The sequence below is a fragment of the Neoarius graeffei genome, chromosome 2, assembly GCF_027579695.1.
Source record: "Neoarius graeffei isolate fNeoGra1 chromosome 2, fNeoGra1.pri, whole genome shotgun sequence".
Classification (NCBI taxonomy): Eukaryota; Metazoa; Chordata; class Actinopteri; order Siluriformes; family Ariidae; genus Neoarius; species Neoarius graeffei.
In genome coordinates, this window is record NC_083570.1 from 38,189,468 (window position 1) to 38,201,886 (window position 12,419).

Below are 12,419 nucleotides of genomic sequence, written 5' to 3' on the forward strand. Positions count from 1 at the left end.
GTCGGGGAACGCATGTTGGGCTTCGGCATGAAAGAGCCATTACAGGGAACTTCAAGCGTGTCGGCTCCTCCCCAGCCCTCTCTTGATGTGCCAAGCTTTGCGAGGCCTTCCTTTTTCCAATCCTCATGCAGGGTGCTTGTATTGTCAGCATTGGTGGTTCAGTGGTAGAATTCTCGTTTGCCATGCGGGAGACCCGGGTCCGATTCCCGGCCAATGCATCGCCAGAGGCCCCTCTTTGAGGAATCCCTAGTACAAAATTGAGCTAGGTTCTTAAAGTGCTGACAGGGCATTTTGTGTGTGCTGCCATCATGGAGGATGTGCCTCACAAAAGGCTAAAAATTGCCGACGGTATCGTTGACATATTTAATTAAACAGAGATCTTGGTTTGACGATTAAAAAAACAGGAATTGAAAGGGGAAAGACTCTCTTTCTTCACTTGAATTGTCGGGGAACGCATGTTGGGCTTCGGCATGAAAGAGCCATTACAGGGAACTTCAAGCGTGTCGGCTCCTCCCCAGCCCTCTCTTGATGTGCCAAGCTTTGCGAGGCCTTCCTTTTTCCAATCCTCATGCAGGGTGCTTGTATTGTCAGCATTGGTGGTTCAGTGGTAGAATTCTCGTTTGCCATGCGGGAGACCCGGGTCCGATTCCCGGCCAATGCATCTCTGGAGACTTCTCTTTCAGGAATGCCTAGTGTAAAATTTCCCTCGAGAAGTGTGTTTGGAGCTGACAGGGTGCCCTTGAGCAAGGCTGCCAGAGCATTTTGTATGTGCTGCCATTATGCAGAATGGGTCACGTGCAGAGAAAGAATGTTGCTGGGCTGCTCCAATTTCTATGTGCCTCACAAAAGGCTAAAAATTGCCGACGGTATCGTTGACATATTTAATTAAACAGAGATCTTGGTTTGACGATTAAAAAAACAGGAATTGAAAGGGGAAAGACTCTCTTTCTTCACTTGAATTGTCGGGGAACGCATGTTGGGCTTCGGCATGAAAGAGCCATTACAGGGAACTTCAAGCGTGTCGGCTCCTCCCCAGCCCTCTCTTGATGTGCCAAGCTTTGCGAGGCCTTCCTTTTTCCAATCCTCATGCAGGGTGCTTGTATTGTCAGCATTGGTGGTTCAGTGGTAGAATTCTAGTTTGCCATGCGGGAGACCCGGGTCCGATTCCCGGCCAATGCATCTCTGGAGACTTCTCTTTCAGGAATGCCTAGTGTAAAATTTCCCTCGAGAAGTGTGTTTGGAGCTGACAGGGTGCCCTTGAGCAAGGCTGCCAGAGCATTTTGTATGTGCTGCCATTATGCAGAATGGGTCACGTGCAGAGAAAGAATGTTGCTGGGCTGCTCCAATTTCTATGTGCCTCACAAAAGGCTAAAAATTGCCGACGGTATCGTTGACATATTTAATTAAACAGAGATCTTGGTTTGACGATTAAAAAAACAGGAATTGAAAGGGGAAAGACTCTTTTCACTTGAATTGTCGGGGAACGCATGTTGGGCTTCGGCATGAAAGAGCCATTACAGGGAACTTCAAGCGTGTCGGCTCCTCCCCAGCCCTCTCTTGATGTGCCAAGCTTTGCGAGGCCTTCCTTTTTCCAATCCTCATGCAGGGTGCTTGTATTGTCAGCATTGGTGGTTCAGTGGTAGAATTCTCGTTTGCCATGCGGGAGACCCGGGTCCGATTCCCGGCCAATGCATCGCCAGAGGCCCCTCTTTGAGGAATCCCTAGTACAAAATTGAGCTAGGTTCTTAAAGTGCTGACAGGGCATTTTGTGTGTGCTGCCATCATGGAGGATGTGCCTCACAAAAGGCTAAAAATTGCCGACGGTATCGTTGACATATTTAATTAAACAGAGATCTTGGTTTGACGATTAAAAAAACAGGAATTGAAAGGGGAAAGTCTCTCTTTCTTCACTTGAATTGTCGGGGAACGCATGTTGGGCTTCGGCATGAAAGAGCCATTACAGGGAACTTCAAGCGTGTCGGCTCCTCCCCAGCCCTCTCTTGATGTGCCAAGCTTTGCGAGGCCTTCCTTTTTCCAATCCTCATGCAGGGTGCTTGTATTGTCAGCATTGGTGGTTCAGTGGTAGAATTCTCGTTTGCCATGCGGGAGACCTGGGTTCGATTCCCGGCCAATGCATCTCTGGAGACTTCTCTTTCAGGAATGCCTAGTGTAAAATTTCCCTCGAGAAGTGTGTTTGGAGCTGACAGGGTGCCCTTGAGCAAGGCTGCCAGAGCATTTTGTATGTGCTGCCATTATGCAGAATGGGTCACGTGCAGAGAAAGAATGTTGCTGGGCTGCTCCAATTTCTATGTGCCTCACAAAAGGCTAAAAATTGCCGACGGTATCGTTGACATATTTAATTAAACAGAGATCTTGGTTTGACGATTAAAAAAACAGGAATTGAAAGGGGAAAGACTCTCTTCACTTGAATTGTCGGGGAACGCATGTTGGGCTTCGGCATGAAAGAGCCATTACAGGGAACTTCAAGCGTGTCGGCTCCTCCCCAGCCCTCTCTTGATGTGCCAAGCTTTGCGAGGCCTTCCTTTTTCCAATCCTCATGCAGGGTGCTTGTATTGTCAGCATTGGTGGTTCAGTGGTAGAATTCTCGTTTGCCATGCGGGAGACCCGGGTCCGATTCCCGGCCAATGCATCGCCAGAGGCCCCTCTTTGAGGAATCCCTAGTACAAAATTGAGCTAGGTTCTTAAAGTGCTGACAGGGCATTTTGTGTGTGCTGCCATCATGGAGGATGTGCCTCACAAAAGGCTAAAAATTGCCGACGGTATCGTTGACATATTTAATTAAACAGAGATCTTGGTTTGACGATTAAAAAAACAGGAATTGAAAGGGGAAAGACTCTCTTTCTTCACTTGAATTGTCGGGGAACGCATGTTGGGCTTCGGCATGAAAGAGCCATTACAGGGAACTTCAAGCGTGTCGGCTCCTCCCCAGCCCTCTCTTGATGTGCCAAGCTTTGCGAGGCCTTCCTTTTTCCAATCCTCATGCAGGGTGCTTGTATTGTCAGCATTGGTGGTTCAGTGGTAGAATTCTCGTTTGCCATGCGGGAGACCCGGGTCCGATTCCCGGCCAATGCATCTCTGGAGACTTCTCTTTCAGGAATGCCTAGTGTAAAATTTCCCTCGAGAAGTGTGTTTGGAGCTGACAGGGTGCCCTTGAGCAAGGCTGCCAGAGCATTTTGTATGTGCTGCCATTATGCAGAATGGGTCACGTGCAGAGAAAGAATGTTGCTGGGCTGCTCCAATTTCTATGTGCCTCACAAAAGGCTAAAAATTGCCGACGGTATCGTTGACATATTTAATTAAACAGAGATCTTGGTTTGACGATTAAAAAAACAGGAATTGAAAGGGGAAAGACTCTCTTTCTTCACTTGAATTGTCGGGGAACGCATGTTGGGCTTCGGCATGAAAGAGCCATTACAGGGAACTTCAAGCGTGTCGGCTCCTCCCCAGCCCTCTCTTGATGTGCCAAGCTTTGCGAGGCCTTCCTTTTTCCAATCCTCATGCAGGGTGCTTGTATTGTCAGCATTGGTGGTTCAGTGGTAGAATTCTCGTTTGCCATGCGGGAGACCCGGGTCCGATTCCCGGCCAATGCATCGCCAGAGGCCCCTCTTTGAGGAATCCCTAGTACAAAATTGAGCTAGGTTCTTAAAGTGCTGACAGGGCATTTTGTGTGTGCTGCCATCATGGAGGATGTGCCTCACAAAAGGCTAAAAATTGCCGACGGTATCGTTGACATATTTAATTAAACAGAGATCTTGGTTTGACGATTAAAAAAACAGGAATTGAAAGGGGAAAGACTCTTTTCACTTGAATTGTCGGGGAACGCATGTTGGGCTTCGGCATGAAAGAGCCATTACAGGGAACTTCAAGCGTGTCGGCTCCTCCCCAGCCCTCTCTTGATGTGCCAAGCTTTGCGAGGCCTTCCTTTTTCCAATCCTCATGCAGGGTGCTTGTATTGTCAGCATTGGTGGTTCAGTGGTAGAATTCTCGTTTGCCATGCGGGAGACCCGGGTCCGATTCCCGGCCAATGCATCGCCAGAGGCCCCTCTTTGAGGAATCCCTAGTACAAAATTGAGCTAGGTTCTTAAAGTGCTGACAGGGCATTTTGTGTGTGCTGCCATCATGGAGGATGTGCCTCACAAAAGGCTAAAAATTGCCGACGGTATCGTTGACATATTTAATTAAACAGAGATCTTGGTTTGACGATTAAAAAAACAGGAATTGAAAGGGGAAAGACTCTTTTCACTTGAATTGTCGGGGAACGCATGTTGGGCTTCGGCATGAAAGAGCCATTACAGGGAACTTCAAGCGTGTCGGCTCCTCCCCAGCCCTCTCTTGATGTGCCAAGCTTTGCGAGGCCTTCCTTTTTCCAATCCTCATGCAGGGTGCTTGTATTGTCAGCATTGGTGGTTCAGTGGTAGAATTCTCGTTTGCCATGCGGGAGACCCGGGTCCGATTCCCGGCCAATGCATCGCCAGAGGCCCCTCTTTGAGGAATCCCTAGTACAAAATTGAGCTAGGTTCTTAAAGTGCTGACAGGGCATTTTGTGTGTGCTGCCATCATGGAGGATGTGCCTCACAAAAGGCTAAAAATTGCCGACGGTATCGTTGACATATTTAATTAAACAGAGATCTTGGTTTGACGATTAAAAAAACAGGAATTGAAAGGGGAAAGACTCTCTTTCTTCACTTGAATTGTCGGGGAACGCATGTTGGGCTTCGGCATGAAAGAGCCATTACAGGGAACTTCAAGCGTGTCGGCTCCTCCCCAGCCCTCTCTTGATGTGCCAAGCTTTGCGAGGCCTTCCTTTTTCCAATCCTCATGCAGGGTGCTTGTATTGTCAGCATTGGTGGTTCAGTGGTAGAATTCTCGTTTGCCATGCGGGAGACCCGGGTCCGATTCCCGGCCAATGCATCTCTGGAGACTTCTCTTTCAGGAATGCCTAGTGTAAAATTTCCCTCGAGAAGTGTGTTTGGAGCTGACAGGGTGCCCTTGAGCAAGGCTGCCAGAGCATTTTGTATGTGCTGCCATTATGCAGAATGGGTCACGTGCAGAGAAAGAATGTTGCTGGGCTGCTCCAATTTCTATGTGCCTCACAAAAGGCTAAAAATTGCCGACGGTATCGTTGACATATTTAATTAAACAGAGATCTTGGTTTGACGATTAAAAAAACAGGAATTGAAAGGGGAAAGACTCTCTTTCTTCACTTGAATTGTCGGGGAACGCATGTTGGGCTTCGGCATGAAAGAGCCATTACAGGGAACTTCAAGCGTGTCGGCTCCTCCCCAGCCCTCTCTTGATGTGCCAAGCTTTGCGAGGCCTTCCTTTTTCCAATCCTCATGCAGGGTGCTTGTATTGTCAGCATTGGTGGTTCAGTGGTAGAATTCTCGTTTGCCATGCGGGAGACCCGGGTCCGATTCCCGGCCAATGCATCGCCAGAGGCCCCTCTTTGAGGAATCCCTAGTACAAAATTGAGCTAGGTTCTTAAAGTGCTGACAGGGCATTTTGTGTGTGCTGCCATCATGGAGGATGTGCCTCACAAAAGGCTAAAAATTGCCGACGGTATCGTTGACATATTTAATTAAACAGAGATCTTGGTTTGACGATTAAAAAAACAGGAATTGAAAGGGGAAAGACTCTCTTTCTTCACTTGAATTGTCGGGGAACGCATGTTGGGCTTCGGCATGAAAGAGCCATTACAGGGAACTTCAAGCGTGTCGGCTCCTCCCCAGCCCTCTCTTGATGTGCCAAGCTTTGCGAGGCCTTCCTTTTTCCAATCCTCATGCAGGGTGCTTGTATTGTCAGCATTGGTGGTTCAGTGGTAGAATTCTCGTTTGCCATGCGGGAGACCCGGGTCCGATTCCCGGCCAATGCATCTCTGGAGACTTCTCTTTCAGGAATGCCTAGTGTAAAATTTCCCTCGAGAAGTGTGTTTGGAGCTGACAGGGTGCCCTTGAGCAAGGCTGCCAGAGCATTTTGTATGTGCTGCCATTATGCAGAATGGGTCACGTGCAGAGAAAGAATGTTGCTGGGCTGCTCCAATTTCTATGTGCCTCACAAAAGGCTAAAAATTGCCGACGGTATCGTTGACATATTTAATTAAACAGAGATCTTGGTTTGACGATTAAAAAAACAGGAATTGAAAGGGGAAAGACTCTCTTTCTTCACTTGAATTGTCGGGGAACGCATGTTGGGCTTCGGCATGAAAGAGCCATTACAGGGAACTTCAAGCGTGTCGGCTCCTCCCCAGCCCTCTCTTGATGTGCCAAGCTTTGCGAGGCCTTCCTTTTTCCAATCCTCATGCAGGGTGCTTGTATTGTCAGCATTGGTGGTTCAGTGGTAGAATTCTCGTTTGCCATGCGGGAGACCCGGGTCCGATTCCCGGCCAATGCATCGCCAGAGGCCCCTCTTTGAGGAATCCCTAGTACAAAATTGAGCTAGGTTCTTAAAGTGCTGACAGGGCATTTTGTGTGTGCTGCCATCATGGAGGATGTGCCTCACAAAAGGCTAAAAATTGCCGACGGTATCGTTGACATATTTAATTAAACAGAGATCTTGGTTTGACGATTAAAAAAACAGGAATTGAAAGGGGAAAGACTCTTTTCACTTGAATTGTCGGGGAACGCATGTTGGGCTTCGGCATGAAAGAGCCATTACAGGGAACTTCAAGCGTGTCGGCTCCTCCCCAGCCCTCTCTTGATGTGCCAAGCTTTGCGAGGCCTTCCTTTTTCCAATCCTCATGCAGGGTGCTTGTATTGTCAGCATTGGTGGTTCAGTGGTAGAATTCTCGTTTGCCATGCGGGAGACCCGGGTCCGATTCCCGGCCAATGCATCGCCAGAGGCCCCTCTTTGAGGAATCCCTAGTACAAAATTGAGCTAGGTTCTTAAAGTGCTGACAGGGCATTTTGTGTGTGCTGCCATCATGGAGGATGTGCCTCACAAAAGGCTAAAAATTGCCGACGGTATCGTTGACATATTTAATTAAACAGAGATCTTGGTTTGACGATTAAAAAAACAGGAATTGAAAGGGGAAAGACTCTCTTTCTTCACTTGAATTGTCGGGGAACGCATGTTGGGCTTCGGCATGAAAGAGCCATTACAGGGAACTTCAAGCGTGTCGGCTCCTCCCCAGCCCTCTCTTGATGTGCCAAGCTTTGCGAGGCCTTCCTTTTTCCAATCCTCATGCAGGGTGCTTGTATTGTCAGCATTGGTGGTTCAGTGGTAGAATTCTAGTTTGCCATGCGGGAGACCCGGGTCCGATTCCCGGCCAATGCATCTCTGGAGACTTCTCTTTCAGGAATGCCTAGTGTAAAATTTCCCTCGAGAAGTGTGTTTGGAGCTGACAGGGTGCCCTTGAGCAAGGCTGCCAGAGCATTTTGTATGTGCTGCCATTATGCAGAATGGGTCACGTGCAGAGAAAGAATGTTGCTGGGCTGCTCCAATTTCTATGTGCCTCACAAAAGGCTGAAAATTGCCGACGGTATCGTTGACATATTTAATTAAACAGAGATCTTGGTTTGACGATTAAAAAAACAGGAATTGAAAGGGGAAAGACTCTCTTTCTTCACTTGAATTGTCGGGGAACGCATGTTGGGCTTCGGCATGAAAGAGCCATTACAGGGAACTTCAAGCGTGTCGGCTCCTCCCCAGCCCTCTCTTGATGTGCCAAGCTTTGCGAGGCCTTCCTTTTTCCAATCCTCATGCAGGGTGCTTGTATTGTCAGCATTGGTGGTTCAGTGGTAGAATTCTAGTTTGCCATGCGGGAGACCTGGGTTCGATTCCCGGCCAATGCATCTCTGGAGACTTCTCTTTCAGGAATGCCTAGTATAAAATTTCCCTTGAGAAGTGTGTTTGGAGCTGACAGGGTGCCCTTGAGCAAGGCTGCCAGAGCATTTTGTATGTGCTGCCATTATGCAGAATGGGTCACGTGCAGAGAAAGAATGTTGCTGGGCTGCTCCAATTTCTATGTGCCTCACAAAAGGCTAAAAATTGCCGACGGTATCGTTGACATATTTAATTAAACAGAGATCTTGGTTTGACGATTAAAAAAACAGGAATTGAAAGGGGAAAGACTCTCTTCACTTGAATTGTCGGGGAACGCATGTTGGGCTTCGGCATGAAAGAGCCATTACAGGGAACTTCAAGCGTGTCGGCTCCTCCCCAGCCCTCTCTTGATGTGCCAAGCTTTGCGAGGCCTTCCTTTTTCCAATCCTCATGCAGGGTGCTTGTATTGTCAGCATTGGTGGTTCAGTGGTAGAATTCTCGTTTGCCATGCGGGAGACCCGGGTCCGATTCCCGGCCAATGCATCGCCAGAGGCCCCTCTTTGAGGAATCCCTAGTACAAAATTGAGCTAGGTTCTTAAAGTGCTGACAGGGCATTTTGTGTGTGCTGCCATCATGGAGGATGTGCCTCACAAAAGGCTAAAAATTGCCGACGGTATCGTTGACATATTTAATTAAACAGAGATCTTGGTTTGACGATTAAAAAAACAGGAATTGAAAGGGGAAAGACTCTTTTCACTTGAATTGTCGGGGAACGCATGTTGGGCTTCGGCATGAAAGAGCCATTACAGGGAACTTCAAGCGTGTCGGCTCCTCCCCAGCCCTCTCTTGATGTGCCAAGCTTTGCGAGGCCTTCCTTTTTCCAATCCTCATGCAGGGTGCTTGTATTGTCAGCATTGGTGGTTCAGTGGTAGAATTCTCGTTTGCCATGCGGGAGACCCGGGTCCGATTCCCGGCCAATGCATCGCCAGAGGCCCCTCTTTGAGGAATCCCTAGTACAAAATTGAGCTAGGTTCTTAAAGTGCTGACAGGGCATTTTGTGTGTGCTGCCATCATGGAGGATGTGCCTCACAAAAGGCTAAAAATTGCCGACGGTATCGTTGACATATTTAATTAAACAGAGATCTTGGTTTGACGATTAAAAAAACAGGAATTGAAAGGGGAAAGACTCTCTTTCTTCACTTGAATTGTCGGGGAACGCATGTTGGGCTTCGGCATGAAAGAGCCATTACAGGGAACTTCAAGCGTGTCGGCTCCTCCCCAGCCCTCTCTTGATGTGCCAAGCTTTGCGAGGCCTTCCTTTTTCCAATCCTCATGCAGGGTGCTTGTATTGTCAGCATTGGTGGTTCAGTGGTAGAATTCTCGTTTGCCATGCGGGAAACCTGGGTCCGATTCCCGGCCAATGCATCTCTGGAGACTTCTCTTTCAGGAATGCCTAGTGTAAAATTTCCCTTGAGAAGTGTGTTTGGAGCTGACAGGGTGCCCTTGAGCACGGCTGCCAGAGCATTTTGTATGTGCTGCCATTATGCAGAATGGGTCACGTGCAGAGAAAGAATGTTGCTGGGCTGCTCCAATTTCTATGTGCCTCACAAAAGGCTAAAAATTGCCGACGGTATCGTTGACATATTTAATTAAACAGAGATCTTGGTTTGACGATTAAAAAAACAGGAATTGAAAGGGGAAAGACTCTCTTTCTTCACTTGAATTGTCGGGGAACGCATGTTGGGCTTCGGCATGAAAGAGCCATTACAGGGAACTTCAAGCGTGTCGGCTCCTCCCCAGCCCTCTCTTGATGTGCCAAGCTTTGCGAGGCCTTCCTTTTTCCAATCCTCATGCAGGGTGCTTGTATTGTCAGCATTGGTGGTTCAGTGGTAGAATTCTAGTTTGCCATGCGGGAGACCCGGGTCCGATTCCCGGCCAATGCATCTCTGGAGACTTCTCTTTCAGGAATGCCTAGTGTAAAATTTCCCTCGAGAAGTGTGTTTGGAGCTGACAGGGTGCCCTTGAGCAAGGCTGCCAGAGCATTTTGTATGTGCTGCCATTATGCAGAATGGGTCACGTGCAGAGAAAGAATGTTGCTGGGCTGCTCCAATTTCTATGTGCCTCACAAAAGGCTAAAAATTGCCGACGGTATCGTTGACATATTTAATTAAACAGAGATCTTGGTTTGACGATTAAAAAAACAGGAATTGAAAGGGGAAAGACTCTTTTCACTTGATTTGTCGGGGAACGCATGTTGGGCTTCGGCATGAAAGAGCCATTACAGGGAACTTCAAGCGTGTCGGCTCCTCCCCAGCCCTCTCTTGATGTGCCAAGCTTTGCGAGGCCTTCCTTTTTCCAATCCTCATGCAGGGTGCTTGTATTGTCAGCATTGGTGGTTCAGTGGTAGAATTCTCGTTTGCCATGCGGGAGACCCGGGTCCGATTCCCGGCCAATGCATCGCCAGAGGCCCCTCTTTGAGGAATCCCTAGTACAAAATTGAGCTAGGTTCTTAAAGTGCTGACAGGGCATTTTGTGTGTGCTGCCATCATGGAGGATGTGCCTCACAAAAGGCTAAAAATTGCCGACGGTATCGTTGACATATTTAATTAAACAGAGATCTTGGTTTGACGATTAAAAAAACAGGAATTGAAAGGGGAAAGTCTCTCTTTCTTCACTTGAATTGTCGGGGAACGCATGTTGGGCTTCGGCATGAAAGAGCCATTACAGGGAACTTCAAGCGTGTCGGCTCCTCCCCAGCCCTCTCTTGATGTGCCAAGCTTTGCGAGGCCTTCCTTTTTCCAATCCTCATGCAGGGTGCTTGTATTGTCAGCATTGGTGGTTCAGTGGTAGAATTCTCGTTTGCCATGCGGGAGACCTGGGTTCGATTCCCGGCCAATGCATCTCTGGAGACTTCTCTTTCAGGAATGCCTAGTGTAAAATTTCCCTCGAGAAGTGTGTTTGGAGCTGACAGGGTGCCCTTGAGCAAGGCTGGCAGAGCATTTTGTATGTGCTGCCATTATGCAGAATGGGTCACGTGCAGAGAAAGAATGTTGCTGGGCTGCTCCAATTTCTATGTGCCTCACAAAAGGCTAAAAATTGCCGACGGTATCGTTGACATATTTAATTAAACAGAGATCTTGGTTTGACGATTAAAAAAACAGGAATTGAAAGGGGAAAGACTCTCTTCACTTGAATTGTCGGGGAACGCATGTTGGGCTTCGGCATGAAAGAGCCATTACAGGGAACTTCAAGCGTGTCGGCTCCTCCCCAGCCCTCTCTTGATGTGCCAAGCTTTGCGAGGCCTTCCTTTTTCCAATCCTCATGCAGGGTGCTTGTATTGTCAGCATTGGTGGTTCAGTGGTAGAATTCTCGTTTGCCATGCGGGAGACCCGGGTCCGATTCCCGGCCAATGCATCGCCAGAGGCCCCTCTTTGAGGAATCCCTAGTACAAAATTGAGCTAGGTTCTTAAAGTGCTGACAGGGCATTTTGTGTGTGCTGCCATCATGGAGGATGTGCCTCACAAAAGGCTAAAAATTGCCGACGGTATCGTTGACATATTTAATTAAACAGAGATCTTGGTTTGACGATTAAAAAAACAGGAATTGAAAGGGGAAAGACTCTCTTTCTTCACTTGAATTGTCGGGGAATGCATGTTGGGCTTCGGCATGAAAGAGCCATTACAGGGAACTTCAAGCGTGTCGGCTCCTCCCCAGCCCTCTCTTGATGTGCCAAGCTTTGCGAGGCCTTCCTTTTTCCAATCCTCATGCAGGGTGCTTGTATTGTCAGCATTGGTGGTTCAGTGGTAGAATTCTCGTTTGCCATGCGGGAGACCCGGGTCCGATTCCCGGCCAATGCATCGCCAGAGGCCCCTCTTTGAGGAATCCCTAGTACAAAATTGAGCTAGGTTCTTAAAGTGCTGACAGGGCATTTTGTGTGTGCTACCATCATGGAGGATGTGCCTCACAAAAGGCTAAAAATTGCCGACGGTATCGTTCACATATTTAATTAAACAGAGATCTTGGATTGACGATTAAAAAAACAGGAATTGAAAGGGGAAAGACTCTCTTCACTTGAATTGTCGGGGAACGCATGTTGGGCTTCGGCATGAAAGAGCCATTACAGGGAACTTCAAGCGTGTCGGCTCCTCCCCAGCCCTCTCTGGATGTGCCAAGCTTTGCGAGGCCTTCCTTTTTCCAATCCTCATGCAGGGTGCTTGTATTGTCAGCATTGGTGGTTCAGTGGTAGAATTCTCGTTTGCCATGCGGGAGACCCGGGTCCGATTCCCGGCCAATGCATCGCCAGAGGCCCCTCTTCGAGGAATCCCTAGTACAAAATTGAGCTTGGTTCTTAAAGTGCTGACAGGGCATTTTGTGTGTGCTGCCATCATGGAGGATGTGCCTCACAAAAGGCTAAAAATTGCCGACGGTATCGTTGACATATTTAATTAAACAGAGATCTTGGTTTGACGATTAAAAAAACAGGAATTGAAAGGGGAAAGACTCTCTTTCTTCACTTGAATTGTCGGGGAACGCATGTTGGGCTTCGGCATGAAAGAGCCATTACAGGGAACTTCAAGCGTGTCGGCTCCTCCCCAGCCCTCTCTGGATGTGCCAAGCTTTGCGAGGCCTTCCTTTTT

The 12,419-nt window shown here is 48.2% G+C and overlaps 2 non-coding genes across 2 annotated transcripts; both read left to right on the top strand.

Annotated features, from left to right (window-relative positions):
* The first annotated feature begins 2,065 nt into the window (after nt 1-2,065).
* trnag-gcc (transfer RNA glycine (anticodon GCC)) lies at nt 2,066-2,136 on the top strand. The gene has a single exon. It is a non-coding gene; the product is annotated as a tRNA-Gly (tRNA).
* An 8,475-nt stretch (nt 2,137-10,611) lies between these two features.
* trnag-gcc (transfer RNA glycine (anticodon GCC)) lies at nt 10,612-10,682 on the top strand. The gene has a single exon. It is a non-coding gene; the product is annotated as a tRNA-Gly (tRNA).
* Nucleotides 10,683-12,419: the final 1,737 nt, after the last annotated feature.